The following is a 15,740-nucleotide window of genomic DNA, read 5'->3' as shown; positions in this document are numbered from 1 at the left end:
ACACACGCATTTCATGTGCCCTAATGGCAGGGACAGGTATATAGCAAGTTCCATGGTAAGGGTGGTTGTCAGGGTGCTCCCGCACCTCCTGTGAGCACGTCTTTGTGATCAAGGCCAAGTTGGTCACTTCTTAATATATGAATTCACTTTGTTCGCCAGTTGCACTTGTGTTGAAGAATTAATAAAGATTATTTGCTTGAAAACTCTCGAGTGTGCGGTGAAACAATTTATCTACTATACAGTATGACCCAGAAGTTTGCCACTCCTCTCCACCGCCACCTCTTCCTCCAGCTGTGTGCCCGCCATCTTCTTCGACAGTATCATATATACACCACACAGGATAATGAATGCCATTAAATAATGCCAGCTTGAAGTCCCTTAGGAAGACAATAAAAGATTAAATGTACTTAACTATATTAAAACATGAAAATCACAAAAGTTTGAATTATCCTTTTTTTACAAAGCAAAAAAACCCAAATAAAATATACAAATATAAACACTTTGAGTATTGCTACATCCATAAAAGTCCAATCTATCACCATGAGCTTATGGTGACAAAAAAAAATGGCCCCTGGATGAAAGAGAGTAAATAACAAAAGTGAAAATAGAAAACTCACCCAGTAAGGAAGGAGTTAACTACAAAGTTTCTTAATTACACAAAAATATATTAATATATCATAAATTTATTACAAACTGAGTTGAAGAAAAATCTGTACAAAAAGCTATTGTCTATCGAAAAAAGGCATTATGATTTTCATGCATTTTACATGCAATTTTTTTTAAAAGGGAATCTGTCAGCAGCTTTTTGCTATCTCATCTGAGAATGTATCACTTAGTTTACTGAGTTCAGCAGTTCTGATGCAATCAGAGTTTTGAGATTTAGCAATGTAACAGAGCTGAAAATCTAGCCCCACCCACACCCGTCTCCATATCTACATTGTCTATTTACAGTTTAGCTGCTTATTAATGAAGGGATGGAGCTGGACTTGCAAGCGGCTGACAGCAATTATAATCACCAGGTGATAAAACCTTCATTGTAAGTAAACAACAGCACACAGCTTGACTTGTGACACATCCTTGAATTCTGTATTTTAACTCCTACCTCATGCTGTCCTTACATAGCAAAAACCTGCTGATTGATTCCCTTTAATGTATACATTGTCTATATTTTTTCAGGTGTTTTTCATGGCCTATGACCTACAGAGATGCTTATAGGCAAATCATTGGGATAAAAGTTTGCAGGCAAAGCAGGTTACATGTGTACAGAGAAGGCTGGAAATTAAAGTGCTAGAAGTGATTACAGCCTCACTCAATGAACAGTGAGCAATGACTGTAATGGGTCCCTGCACCACCCCAATGAATAGAAGCAAGGGGCTACATGGAGAATAAGGCTTTATATTTTCCCAGTAGCCACACATCCAGTAAGTCAGCTACATAGGATTTAATTGCTATGAACCTGTAGATTATCCCCATATTTTCAGGAAACTATTTCTTAAAGAAGCAGGATACCTTTAAAAGTCAAAAGGTGACACATATTGAGCAATCACTAGAAAGCTTCTGGTTGCTTAAATCCTGCTATGTCTTTCCTGTATTAATAGTACCTACACATTTTGTAATATGCTTTATTGCTCCGAGGGAAAATATTAACAAATTGTCAAAGATGAAAAAAAAAACACATTATAGGGGGAGGGGTTTAAAAAACATCGCAAGAACATTCCATAACATCGTGACCAATGGAACTAAAACTTTTGGGACCTCCACTGATCAATAAACCAATGTGATCACAGAAGCAGTAAATTGCGCAGTCTATTTCTGATTCCTTCCTTGCACTGCACAATATAATGATTTCAATCTATTGAGAGGATAAAAACTTTGATGGGAGAGCTTTAAAAAAAATAAGTCAGGCTATGCACTGCAAACCTGATTACAATCTTAGTTGTATAGAAAATTCTAAAATTATTATCTTAATTACAATAGGTTTCCATCATCAATGTGTAATGTAGCATCGCTTTTGAAAATATCTCTGCTCTAATGGAAACATATATAGATTACATATACAGTAATATGATACAGTAGACTGACCTTCCAGATGATTACACAGCTCTTCATTTAAGCTGATTAATGTTGGCAAGGTAATTAGTGGCAAGTGAACAATATAGCAATAATTTCAGTTAATTATGATGTACAGTCAATAGCGATTCAGAATTCAATAGTGGATATTAGAGACAAAAGCGAAGAACTTTTCTTCATCTGCAGATATTTCACTTAAATGATACACAATATGATAGGGGTTACTGGAAAAGTCATTACTTCCTCAGCTCATAGACGCTATTCTTCAGGCAATATAACATATACTGAGATACATAGATAGGGGACCAAGTATAAATCAAACACCTGATATTATTGATATGTAAGGCACTGGACGGGCTTCACCTCTACCACTATGTCCAATATTTGTCACCATTATATATCTCCAAAAAGACGTAATTGCTCTCAAAGGAGAGAAAACAGTTCACACCATTGAAACTGATTGAATACAGCCTTTTGGAGGCTGAAGTTATGAAGAAGTATTACGTTAGATCTTCTACAAAGTACAAGTCATATTTCTTGTAACTAATTTTGGCCTTGAGAATTATGAAGAAGTTCATCAAACTGCAGAACAAAACAAAGAATACTGACAACAACCACATGGATAAAAAAAATCCCCCAAATAACAGACAGATAAATCTCTGATGGTATTTTTCATTTAGTCGTAAACAAATGGATTTCTTTTCCAAATAAGGTTGAGTTGAGAGAGAGAAAGATAGAGTAGGGTACCAGAACCAGAACTTCCATGGGTCTGCTTCCCTACCAACATCACTAGATCATTTGGGTGCTCTTGATAGTTGTTGCTCAGCAGACCAGCAAGGTATTGTGGGTAAGCTATAATTGGACTCCACAATGGAGATATTAATGAGGTATATCAACGACACTTGGAGAGATGTTTCCTATTGTAAGGAGAGAAATGATTCAAAACAGCCAATAGAAATAGAAAGCACCTAGAGTGCTCAAAAGAAAAGCAAAATTTGAAGCAATATCTCACTGAACACAAGAACAATTTACAAAATTTTGACAAAACTGAGTTACATTTTTTTAACCCTTAGCAGAAAAATAATGTTAATATTATAACTTTCGTTACAAAATCTTAATTTTTCCTGAAATTAGTTGATGCAAAAATGAAAGCACAATGTTAGGGATAGCGGAACACACCAAATAATTAGGAAGGTCATATAAGGTGCGTTCGCAGCCCGGGGTCCACCGTGCAGAGATGGAACCTGCTGCTGAGTAATGACGGAATATATGGTGGTATAATGTGGATACACACATTGGTTAGCTTCACCCTGTATGAAGGAAGTGAACCCTGTTGTGTCACAAGGCCGCGGTACCGCACAAAGAGCGCAAGCAAGGATTCACAGAACTCTATCCCAAGACACAGGGAAGGAGTTCCTCTACACCTCTTGCGTGCGACACCGCTACTGGGGTTTAACAGAATAATAATTTAATGCACAAGAGTGCGTGCAGTGCCGCTCTGGCAGATGCCACTAACCACCCAGACTGGGGACAGGAAAGCGCTCTAATAGCGCAGGGCGCCGCACTTGTGGTCACAGCAATAAGACGCTGTATCGTGTATTAAGTGCAGATTGCACTGTCCGGCGCTAGATAGCATGCATCCACCATTCGCGAGCAGTCAACAACACTACGTTTTCAAGTATACACTAGCGCATGGCCGAGCGGCCATGTGAACGTTTTATAGCAGCAGTGCTACGGGACCTTCCAGATGGTCCAATTGGAGCTGCAACAGGACCTGAGCATGTGACCCCAAGCTCCAATGGGAGGTCGTCTCGTGGACATGCTCAGTATGGGAAAAGCAGGACTTAGTCCCAGAAAGACCTGCTCGCTGCTGATCAGTGCTCGCTACAAAGGCAAAGCCCTGGAAGGGCAGCAATAACCAGTCGCACAGTATCAGCTTGAGCCAGACACTGGGACCGATGTCTCCGCTGAGCAGGCTCCACTGCAGCTGGAGAAGAATGGGAAACCGCAGCAGATATGGTTCGAGATTCCTTCTGTGCAGAGGCAGAAACTCGACACCTAGCATTACCCCCCTCCTAGGGCCCCCTTCCTTTGGCCTCGCTACATTCAAAGGCTGCAATGAGCAGCGGAGCGTGAATGTGCTCCACAGGTTCCCAGGTTCTGTCCTCTGGGCCGTGACCCTTCCAGTCCACCAGATAGAACTTTTTGCCATGTACCACCTTGCACCCCAAGATAGCGTTCACCTCATAATCGTCTGTGGACGAACCCGATGTCCCGGCAGATGACTCGGAAAACCGGGACATGTAAACGGGGTTAAAGAGGGACACATGAAAGGTGTCGGTGATACCCAGGTGTGGAGAAAGAGCCAGACGGTAGACCACAGGATTAACCTCTTCTGGAACCTTAAAGAGACCTAAATAGCAAGGAGCAAACTTAGTGGACTCAACTCGCAGCCTGATATTGCGGGCTTAGAGCCACACTAAGTCACCAGGAGCAAAGGTTAGAGCGGGGTGCCGATGTGCATCGGCAGAGACCCTCATTCTCTCCTTGGAGGCCCAGATGGCATCCTGTGTGCGGTCCCAGATGTCCTGTGCTTCCACTGCCCAGTCTGCCACCCTAGAGTCGGCGGAAGACACGGAACCCGCGGATGCTGGCCGTAATTAAGGAGGAATGGGGTCTGCCCAGTGGAATCGGCTATGGCATTGTTCAAGACAAACTCTGCCCAGGGTAGCAGGGATGCCCAGTCATCCTGCCTGGCCAAGACAAAATGTCGTAGGTATGTGACGAGGGTCTGGTTGGCCCTCTCTACCAACCCATTCATCTCAGGATGGTGCGCTGAAGAGAGATTGAGCTCAATAATAAGTAGGCGACAAAGCTCTCTCCAGAACGAGATGCAAACTGGGGACCACGGTCACTGACAATCTTATCAGGCATACTGTGTAAGTGGACGACATGTTTGACAAACAACGCCGCCAAGACCCATGCAGAAGGTAACCGTTGGAGAGGCACCAAATGCACCATTTTAGAGAAATGGTCGGTAACTACCCAAATAGTGGTGCAGCTACGGGACTTGGGTAAGCCAGCCACAAAATCCATCCCGACCATCTACCAGGGCCTATCAGCCACCGTTAGGGGGTAAAGTAGCCAAGCAGGCCGTTGTCGAGAAGACCTATTCCTGGCACAGGAGACGCACGCCCGAATATAGTCTTCAACGTCACAGGCCATATGCGGCCACCAGTACGTCCTCGCCAGAAGCTCAGATGTCCTCTTGATCCCAATATGTTCACCCCCCATGGATGAGTGAGCCCAAGAGAGAACCTCCAGTCACAAATTAGATGGCACAAAAGTCTTGACCAGGGGCACAAACTCTAGCGACACCGGAGCCAAAGTTCTCAGACTCTCGGAGGAAACAATTAGCCGAGGCTCCTCCTCCTCCTCTGAAGACACCACGATGCTGGAGAGAGCATCGGCGTGAATGTTCTTCTCCCCGGATAAGAAATGAAGGGTGAATTGGAACTGGGAGAACACGGACCATCTAGCCTGACGAGAATTTAGCCGCTGGGCTGTTGCAAATACACCAAAATTGTTGTGGTCAGTGTAAACTTGGAAGGGAAAGGGAGCTTCTCCAGGAGGTGTCTCCACTCTGAAAAGGACAACTTCATTGCTAGCAACTCCCTGTCCCCAATGGAATAATTTCTCTCCACCGGAGTGAAGGTTTTGGAGAAGAAGAAGCAAGGATGCTTCCGATCTTGAGAGTCCTTTTGGAAGAGGACCGCTCCAGCACCGATGGATGAGGCATCCACCTCAATAATGAAGGGCTTATCTACATCGGGATGATGCAGAATGGGAGTACTTGCAAAATGGGACTTAACAGTTAAGAAAGCCTTGGAGACATCCTCCGACCACAATTTGGGATTTGCACCCTTCTTGGTGAGGGCTACCAAGGGAGCTACCAAAGTGGAGAAGTGGGGAATGAACTGGCGATAGTAATTAATGAACCCCATAAAGCGCTGCACAGCTTTGAGAGAATGAGTTTCCTGCCAGTCCATCACTGCTTGTAGCTTGGCAGGATCCATAGCTAATCCCTGGGCTGAGATGATAAAACCCAGGAAAGGTAAGGACTCCTGCTCAAACAGACACTTCTCCATCTTGGCATAGAGGGAGTTTGCCCGTAGGAGATCGAAGACTCTGCAAACATCTCTCCAGTGAGAATCTATATCTGGAGAGTAGATGAGAATATTTTCCAGACAGACTACCACCGAGGTGGAGAGCATATCCCGGAAGATGTCATTCACAAAGTCTTATAAGACTGCTGTGGCATTACAGAGCCCAAAGGGCATCACCAGATACTCATAGTGCCAAGCCCTGGTATTAAAAGCTGTCTTCCATTCATCCCCTTCACGGATGCAAATCAGGCTGTAAGCACCCCGCAGATCTAAGTTAGTAAATACCCTTGCCCCACGTAGTCTATCGAAGAGCTCAGATATGAAAGGCAGAGGGTACTTTTTCGTAACTGAGATGGCGTTAAGACCCCGGTAGTCAATACATAGACACAATTCTCCGTTCTTCTTTTGCACAAGAAGAACCCAGCCCCCGCAAGTGACACTGACTTCCTAATGAATCCTCTTGCCAGATTCTCCTGGATGTATAGGGACATTGCCTCCATCTCCGGGCGAGACAGCGAATAGACTCATCCCTGGGGAGGCTCTGACACAGGCAACAGATCAATAGGACAGTCATAGGGGCAGTGAGGCGGTTGAGTCTCCGCAGCTCTCTTGGAGAATACGTCCGCATAAGACCAATAGTGTTTGAGGAGAGAGGTAAGATCTGCGGGTACCTCTGTTGTGGCAACCTGAACGCACTCCCTCAGACATCTGCCCTCACAATATTTACTCCATCCCAGAATCCTTCCAGAGGACCACTCTATATGTGGAGAGTGGTAACGCAACCAAGGTATTGCTAGCAGAATCTCGTTTGTTCCCTCAGGAATGACAAAAAGGGAAATGATCTCCTGATGGGATGGAGACATGGATAATGTAAACGGGATAGTCTGGTGTGTAATTTGTGAGGGCAGTGTCAACCCTTCACCACTCTTACGGTCACTGGTTTGGCTAGCATAACAAGGGGTATTGTGCGCCGTTGGGAGAAGGATGAGGACATGAAATTTCCCTCCGCCACGGAATCCACACAAAGCTCGACCATAAAAGTTGAAGGGCCAAAGGTAATTGTCCCCTTGAAGGACAATTTGGAGGAATACGCCACTTTGTCTAGAGAATCTTCTCCTACAGTTACTATACGCGGTCATTTCCCCTGCCGCTGTGGACATTTCTTGATATAATGTCCTGACTACTGGCAGTCATTACAAGACCTAGGACGTGCTCGAGAAACCTCCATGGCCTCATAGGGCTTGGACGCCTGAACAGTGGACTCCAGTAGCTTGGCGAAGGTAGGTGCCAGCCGAAACCTCTGCCTACACTGGGCTCGCTCCAACCCCCGCTCGTGAAAATGGAGGTCAATGTGAGTGGATATGGCTATCAGCTCTTCCAGTGTGATGGGAATCTCCCTAGTGGCCAAGGCATCCTTCACATGGTCAGCCAGTCCTCTCCAGAACACAGGGATAAGGACCTTTTCCGGCCTCTCCAGCTCGGATGCCAAAGTCCGGAAATGTACAGAAAAGTGACTGACCATGGATGAGCCCTGTGTCAAAGCCAGCAGTTGGAGCACTGAATCATGGGTGACACGAGGACCCAAAAAGACCTGACTCAGAGAGTCCAGAAACCTTGGAGTACTCTGCACCACATGATCGTAACGCTCCCACAGCGGCATTGCCCGAGAACAAGGATACAATAAATCCCACCTTTGCCCACTCCGTGGGAAAACGTGCAGCCAGGAGCTCAAGGTGTATGGAAGACTGACTCATGAATCCCCGACACAGCTTACTGTCACCAGTAAACTTATCAGGTAGCGGGAGATGGGACAAAGTCAGAACAGGGGTGGCAGTGGACAAACTGGCTGCAGCTACGCTAGCAGCTTGAACAGCGAATGCGGTAACATCCACAGCCGAGGTTGTGCGCTCAAGAGCTGCCAACCTACCCTCCAGTTGCTGGATGTACCATTGTAATCGCTGTTCGTCCGCCATTACTAGCCAGACCCTGGTGTTAGTGTAATGTTAGGACTAGTGGAATGCACCAAATAATTAGGAAGGTGGTATAAGGTGTGTTCGCAGCCCGGGGTCCACCATGCAGAGATGGAACCTGCTGCTGAGTAATGACGGACTATATGGTGGTATAATGTGGATACACACATGGGTTAGCTTCACTCAGTATAAAGAGCACAAGCAAGGAGTCACAGAACTCTATCCCCAGATACAGGAAAAGAGTTCCTCTAGACCTCTTGCGCTCGACACCGCTACTGGGGTGTCAGAGTTTAACAGAAATAATAATTTAATGCACAAGAGTGTGTGCAGTGCCGCTCTGGTGGACACCACTAATCACCCAGACTTGGGTCAGGAAAGCGCTCTAATAGCACAGGGCGCCGCACTGGCAGTCATAGTAATAAAGACGCTGTATCGTGTGTTAAGTGCAGATTGCACTGTCGGGTGCTAGATAGCATGCATCCACCATTCGCAAGCAGTCAACAACACTAGGAAGGGGATGATTAATGAGCGACTTTCACACATCTGCACACATACATTCTCAAGTATACACTGCTTTTATAGCAGCAGTGCTACGGGACCTTCCAGATGGTCCAATAGGAGCTACAAGAGGACCTGAGCATGTAATCCCCGAGCTCCAATGGGAGGTCATCCCGTGGAAATGCTCAGTATGGGAAAAGCAGGACTTAGTCCCAGAAAGACCTGCTCGCTGCTGATCAGTGCTGGCTACAAAGGCAGAGCCTGGAAAGGCAGCAGTAACCAGTAACCAGTCGCAAAGTATCAGCTTGAGCCAGACGCTGGGACCGATGTCTTCACTGAGCAGGCTCCACTGCAGCTGGAGAAGAATGGGAGACTGCAGCGGAGATGGTTCGAGATTCCCCATTTTTTTAAGCTCGGCAGCACATTGTTCTATGTATAAAGGACAATTAAACTGAAAACAATTATAAATGTTATTCTATGTGCACAGAAAAAATTGTGATGATTGATCTTTCAGTATTGGAAGTGCAATTGGTCTGTCATATTGGGCTACTAAACAACCACTGATCGACTTACATGTAGTCAATCAGGGGTTCATTTAACCCCTTTCTGACATTAGACGTACTATCCCGTCGAGGTGGGGTGGGCCCGTATGACCACTGACGGGATATTACGTCATATATGATCGGCCGCGCTCACGGGAGGAGCGCGGCCAATCACGGTCAGGTGTCAGCTGACTATCGCAGCTGACATCTGGCACTATGTGCCGGGAGTGGTCACGGACCGGCCCCGGCACATTAACCCCTGGCACACTGCGATCAAATATGATCGCAGAGTTCCGGCAGTGAAGGGAAGCATCGCGCAGGGAGGGGGCTGCATCCAGGTCCTGAAGGGAGGTGGCTTCACAGCGCCTGCTCAGAGCAGGCACCGGGAAGCCTCCCTGCTGTGCACGTCAGATCGCTGATCTGACACAGTGCACAGCAAAGTGTCAGATCAGCGATCTTACACTATTACATGATGCCCCCCTGGGGCAATGTTATAGTGTAAAAAAAAATATTCACATGTGTAAAAAAAATTTAAAAAATTGCTAAAAAAAAAATATTGTTCCTATAAATATATTTCTTTATCTAAATAAAAAAAACAATAAATGTACACATATTTAGTATTGCCACATCCGTAGCGACCTGACCTATAAAACTGTCCCACTAGTTAACCCCTTCAGTGAACACCATAAAAAAAAAACCGAGGCAAAAAACAACGCTTTATTATTATACCGCCAAACAAAAAGTGGACTAACACGCGATCAAAAAGATGGATATAAATAACTACGATACTGCTGAAAACGTCATCTTATCCCGCAAAAAACGAGCTGCCATACAGCATCATCAAAGAAAAAAGAAAAAAGTTATAGTCCTCAGAATAATGCGATGCAAAAATACCATATATACTCGAGTATAAGCCGACCAGAGTATAAGCCGACCCCCCTAATTTTGCCACAATAAACTGGGAAAACTTATTGACTCGAGTATAAGCCTAGGGTAGGAAATGCAGCAGCTACCGGTGAATTTCAAAAATAAAAATAGATGCTCCATACCGTTCATTATGGCCCCATAGATGCTCCACATAAAGCTGTGCCATATAGAATGCATATATAATGCTCTGCACCGTTCAGCATGGCCCCATAGATGCTCCATATAAAGCTGTACCACATATAATGCTCTGCACCGTTCATTATGGCCCCATAGATGCTCCACATAAAGCTGTGTCACATATAATGCTCTGCACCGTTCAGTATGGCCCCATAGATGCTCCACATAAAGCTGTGCCACATGTAATGCTCTGCACCGTTCAGTATGGCCCCAATAGATGCTCCATATAAAGCTGTACCACATATAATGCTCTGCACCGTTCAGTATGGCCCCATAGATGCTCCATATCAAGCTGTGTCACATATAATGCTCTGCACCGTTCAGTATGGCCCCATAGATGCTCCATATAAAGCTGTACCACATATAATGCTCTGCACCGTTCATTATGGCCCCATAGATGCTCCACATAAAGTTGTGCCATATATAATGCTCTGCGCCGTTCAGTATGGCCCCATAGATGCTCCACATAAAGCTGTGCCATATATAATGCTCTGCACCGTTCATTATGGCCCCATAGATGCTCCACATAAAGTTGTGCCATATATCATGCTTTGCACCGTTCAGCATGGCCCCATAGATGCTCCACATAAAGCTGTGCCCCATATATAATGCTCTGCACCGTTCAGTATGGCCCCATAGATGCTCCACATAAAGCTGTGCCATATAGAATGCTCTGCACCGTTCAGTATGGCCCCATAGATGCTCCACATAAAGCTGTGCCCCATATAGAATGCTCTGCACCATTCAGTATGGCCCCATAGATGCTCCACATAAAGCTGTGCCATAGAGAATGCTCTGCACCGTTCAGTATGGCCCCATAGATGCTCCACATAAAGCTGCCCCATATAGAATGCTCTGCACCGTTCAGTATGGCCCCATAGATGCTCCACATAAAGCTGTGCCATATAGAATGCTCTGCACCATTCAGTATGGCCCCATAGATGCTCCACATAAAGCTGTGCCCCATATAGAATGCTCTGCACCGTTCAGTATGGCCCCATAGATGCTCCACATAAAGCTGTGCCATATAGAATGCTCTGCACCGTTCAGTATGGCCCCCATAGATGCTCCACATAAAGCTGTGCCATATATAATGCTCTGCACAGTTGATTATGGCCCCATAGATGCTCCACATAAAGCTGCCCCATATAGAATGCTCTGCACCATTCATTATGGCCCCATAGATGCTCCATATAAATCTGTGCAATATATAATGCTGCTGCTGCTGCAATAAAAAAAAAAAGACATACTCACCTCTCTTGCTTGCAGCTCCTCAGCGTGCCGTCTCGGCGTCTCTCCGCACAGACTGTTCAGGCAGAGGGCGGCGCACACTAGTACGTCATCGCGCCCTCTGACCTCAACAGTGACTGCAAGAGGATGCAAAGACAGAGCGGCGCTCGGCGGGTGGAACGTGGACAGGTAACTATGAGATACTTACCTGCTACCGGCGTCCCTGGCTCCTTTCCCCGGACAGCTGGTCTCCGGGTGCCGCAGCCTCTTCCTCTGTCAGCGGTCACCGTTACCGCTCATTAGAGAAATGAATATGCGGCTTCACCACTATGGGAGTGGAGTCCATATTCACAACTTTAATGAGCGGTACCATGTGACCGCTGAACAGGGGAAGAGCTGCGGCACCAAAGACCGTGGGACAGGCAGGGGGAGCGCCAGGAGTGCCGGGACTAGGTGATTATGCGACACGCTCTCACTCCCCCTCACCCGCCGACCCCACCGCCGACTGTGACTCAAGTATAAGCCGAGAGGGGCACTTTCAGCCCAAAAATTTGGGCTGAAAAGCTCGGCTTATACTCGAGTATATTTGGTAATTATTTTTTCTATAAAATAGTTTTTATCATATAAAAGCGCCAAAACATAAAAAAAGATATAAATGAGGTATCGCTGTAATTGCACTGACCCGAAGAATAAAACTGCTTTATCCATTTTACCAAACGCGGAATAGTATAAACGCCTCCCCCAAAAGAATTTCATGAATAGCTGGTTTTTGGCCATTCTGCCTCACAAAAATCAGAATAAAAAGCGATCAAAATATGTCACGTGCCCAAAAATCTTACCAATAAAAATGTCAACCCATCCCACAAAGAACAAGACCTAACATGACTCTGTGGACCCAAATATGGAAAAATTATAGCTCTCAAAATGTGGTAACGCAAAAAATATTTTTTGCAATAAAAAGCGTCTTTTAGTGTGTGACAGCTGCCAATCATAAAAATCCACTAAAAAAACAGCTATAAAAATAAATCAAACCCCCCCTTATCACCCTCTTAGGGAAAAATTAAAAAATTTAAAAAATGTATTTATTTCCATTTTCCTATTAGGGTTAGGGCTAGGGTTAGGGTTAGGGCTAGGATTAAGGTATTTTTTGCAATAAAAAGTGTCTTTTAGTGTGTGACTTCTGCCAATCATAAAAATCCGCTAAAAAACCCACTATAAAAGTAAATCAAACCCCCCTTCATCACCCCCTTAGTTAGGGAAAAATAAAAAAATAAAAACATTTATTTATTTCCATTTTCCGGATAGGGTTAGGGCTAGCGTTAGGGCTAGGGTTAGTGTTGGGGCTATGGTTAAGGCTACAGTTAGGGTTGGGGCTAAAGTTAGGGTTAGAGTTGGGGCTAAAGCTAGGGTTAGGGTTTGGATTACTTTTACGGTTGGGAATAGAGTTGGGATTAGGGCTAGGGGTGTGTCAGAATTAGGGGTGTGGTTAGGGTTACCGTTGGGATTAGGATTAGGGGTGCGTTTGGATTAGGTTTCAGTTATAATTGGGGGGTTTCCACTGTTTAGGCACATCAGGGGCTCTCCAAACGCGACATGGCGTCCGATCTCAATTCCAACCAATTCTGCACTGAAAAAGTAAAAAAGTGCTCCTTCCCTTCCGAGCTCTCCCATGCGCCCAAACAGGGGTTTACCCTAACATATGGGATATCAGCGTACTCAGGACACATTGGACAACAACTTTTTGTGTCCAATTTCTCCTGTTACTCTTGGGAAAATAAAAAACTGGGGGCTAAAAAATAATTTTTGTGGAAAAAAAAAGATTTTTTATTTTCACGGCTCTGCGTTATATACTGTAGTCAAACACTTGGGGGTTTAAAGTTCTCACAACACATCTAGATAAGTTCCTTGGGGGGTCTACTTTCCAATATGGGGTCACTTGTGGGGGGTTTCTACTATTTAGGTACATTAGGGGCACTGCAAACGCAATGTGATGCCTGCAGACCATTCCATCTAAGTCTGCATTCCAAATGGCGCTCTTTCCCTTCCGAGCCCTCCCATGCGCCCAAACAGTGGTTCCCCCCACATATGGGGTATCAGCGTACTCAGGACAAATTGGACAACAACTTTTGGGTCCAATTTCTCCTGTTACCCTTGGGAAAATACAAAACTGGGGTCTATAGAATAATTTTTGTGGGAAAAAAAAGAATTTCTATTTTCACGGCTCTGCGTTATAAACTGTAGTGAAACACTTGGGGGTTCAAAGCTCTCAACACATCTAGATGAGTTCCTTAGGGGGTCTACTTCCTAAAATGGTGTCACTTGTGGGGGGTTTCAATGTTTAGGCACATCATTGGCTCTCTAAACGCAACATGGCATCCCATCTCAATTTCAGTCAATTTTGCATTGAAAAATCAAATTGCGCTCCTTCCCTTCCGAGCTCTCTCATGCGCCTAAACAGTGGTTTACCCCCACATATGGGGTGTCCTCATACTCAGGACAAATTGTACAACAACTGTTATAGTCCATTTTCTCCTGTTACCCTTGGTAAAATAAAACAAATTGGAGCTGAATTACATTTTTTGTGAAAAAAAGTTAAATGTTAATTTTTATTTAAACATTCCAAAAATTCCTGTGAAACACCTGAAGGGTTAATAAACTTCTTGAATGTGGTTTTGAGCACCTTGAGGGGTGCAGTTTTTAGAATGGTGTCATACTTGGTTATTTTCTATCATATAGACCCCTCAAAATGACTTCAAATGAGATGTGGTCCCCAAAAAAATGGTGTTGTAAAAATGAGAAATTGCTGTTCAACTTTTAACCCTTATAACTCCCTAACAAAAAAAATTTTGGTTCCAAAATTGTGCTGATGTAAAGTAGACATGTGAGAAATGTTATTTATTAAATATTTTATGTGACATATCTCTGATTTAATTGCATAAAAATTCAAATTTGGAAAATTGCAAAATTTTCAAAATTTTTGCATAATTTCCATTTTTTTCACAAATAAACGCAGGTAATATCAAAGAAATTTTACCACTATCATGAAGTACAATATGTCTCGAGAAAACACTGTCAAAATCACCGGGATCCGTTGAAGCGTTCCAGAGTTATAACCTCATAAATGGACAGTGATCACAATTGTAAAAATTGGCCTGGTCATTAACGTGCAAACCACCCTTGAGTGTAAAGGGGTTAACAATGGTGATTGTCCCATGTAAATCGTACTTCATCTTTAGTTATAGGGACAATGCTGCAAAAAAAGTTACAGAATATGTCACCTAAAAATATAATAGATATGTGAAGGGGATTTTTTTGGTCCAATATTGGAGCACAAAAATCATACAGTAAAGTAAGCCTAATGCATCCAAGAAGTTATCATAAAAGTGAGAAAAATCTTTATATATATCATAAAAAGAAGTTAAAATCTATCACACAATGAAAAAGTGGCATTGCAGTGAGGAGAGATTATATTTTTGTGCACACATGGTAAAAATTATTGTTACCCCTTGTTTAATGACAAAAAAAACCACAATGGTCACAGAAATAACTTGAATCTGACAATAGTAATAATAAATAAAAGATTTATGAAAATGAACAGATGAAAGTCAGACATTGCTTTTCAACCATGCTTCCACAGAATTTCTTAAAAAATAAAACTCATGAAATAGGCCTGGACAGAAATGATGGTACCCCTGAGAATAATGTTATAAAAGGGACATATTTAATCAAGGTGTGTTCACTAGCTAGGATCACAAGTGTCTACAATCTTGGAATCAGTGAAAGGGCCTGTATATAGGGCTACAGATGTTCACTGTGCTGTTTGGTGACATGGTGTGTATCACACTCAACATGGACCAGAGGAAGCGAAGGAAAAATTTGTCTCAGGAGATTAGAAAGAAAATTATAGACAACCATGTTAAAGGTAAAAGTTATAAGATCACCTCCAAGCAGCTTGATGTTCCTGTGACTACAGTTGCACATATTTAGAAATTTAAGATCCATGGGACTGTAGCCAACCACCCTGGACAAATCAAAGAGATGGATAATATGAATGGCAATAAAAGAGCCCAGAAAAACAGATTAAAGGTGAACTTCAAGCTCAAGGAACATCAATGACAGATTGCACCATCCATTGTTGTATGAGCCAAAGTGGACTTCAT

The sequence above is a fragment of the Ranitomeya imitator genome, chromosome 1, assembly GCF_032444005.1.
Source record: "Ranitomeya imitator isolate aRanImi1 chromosome 1, aRanImi1.pri, whole genome shotgun sequence".
Lineage (NCBI taxonomy): Eukaryota > Metazoa > Chordata > Amphibia > Anura > Dendrobatidae > Ranitomeya > Ranitomeya imitator.
Note: the sequence above shows the minus strand (reverse complement) of the source record.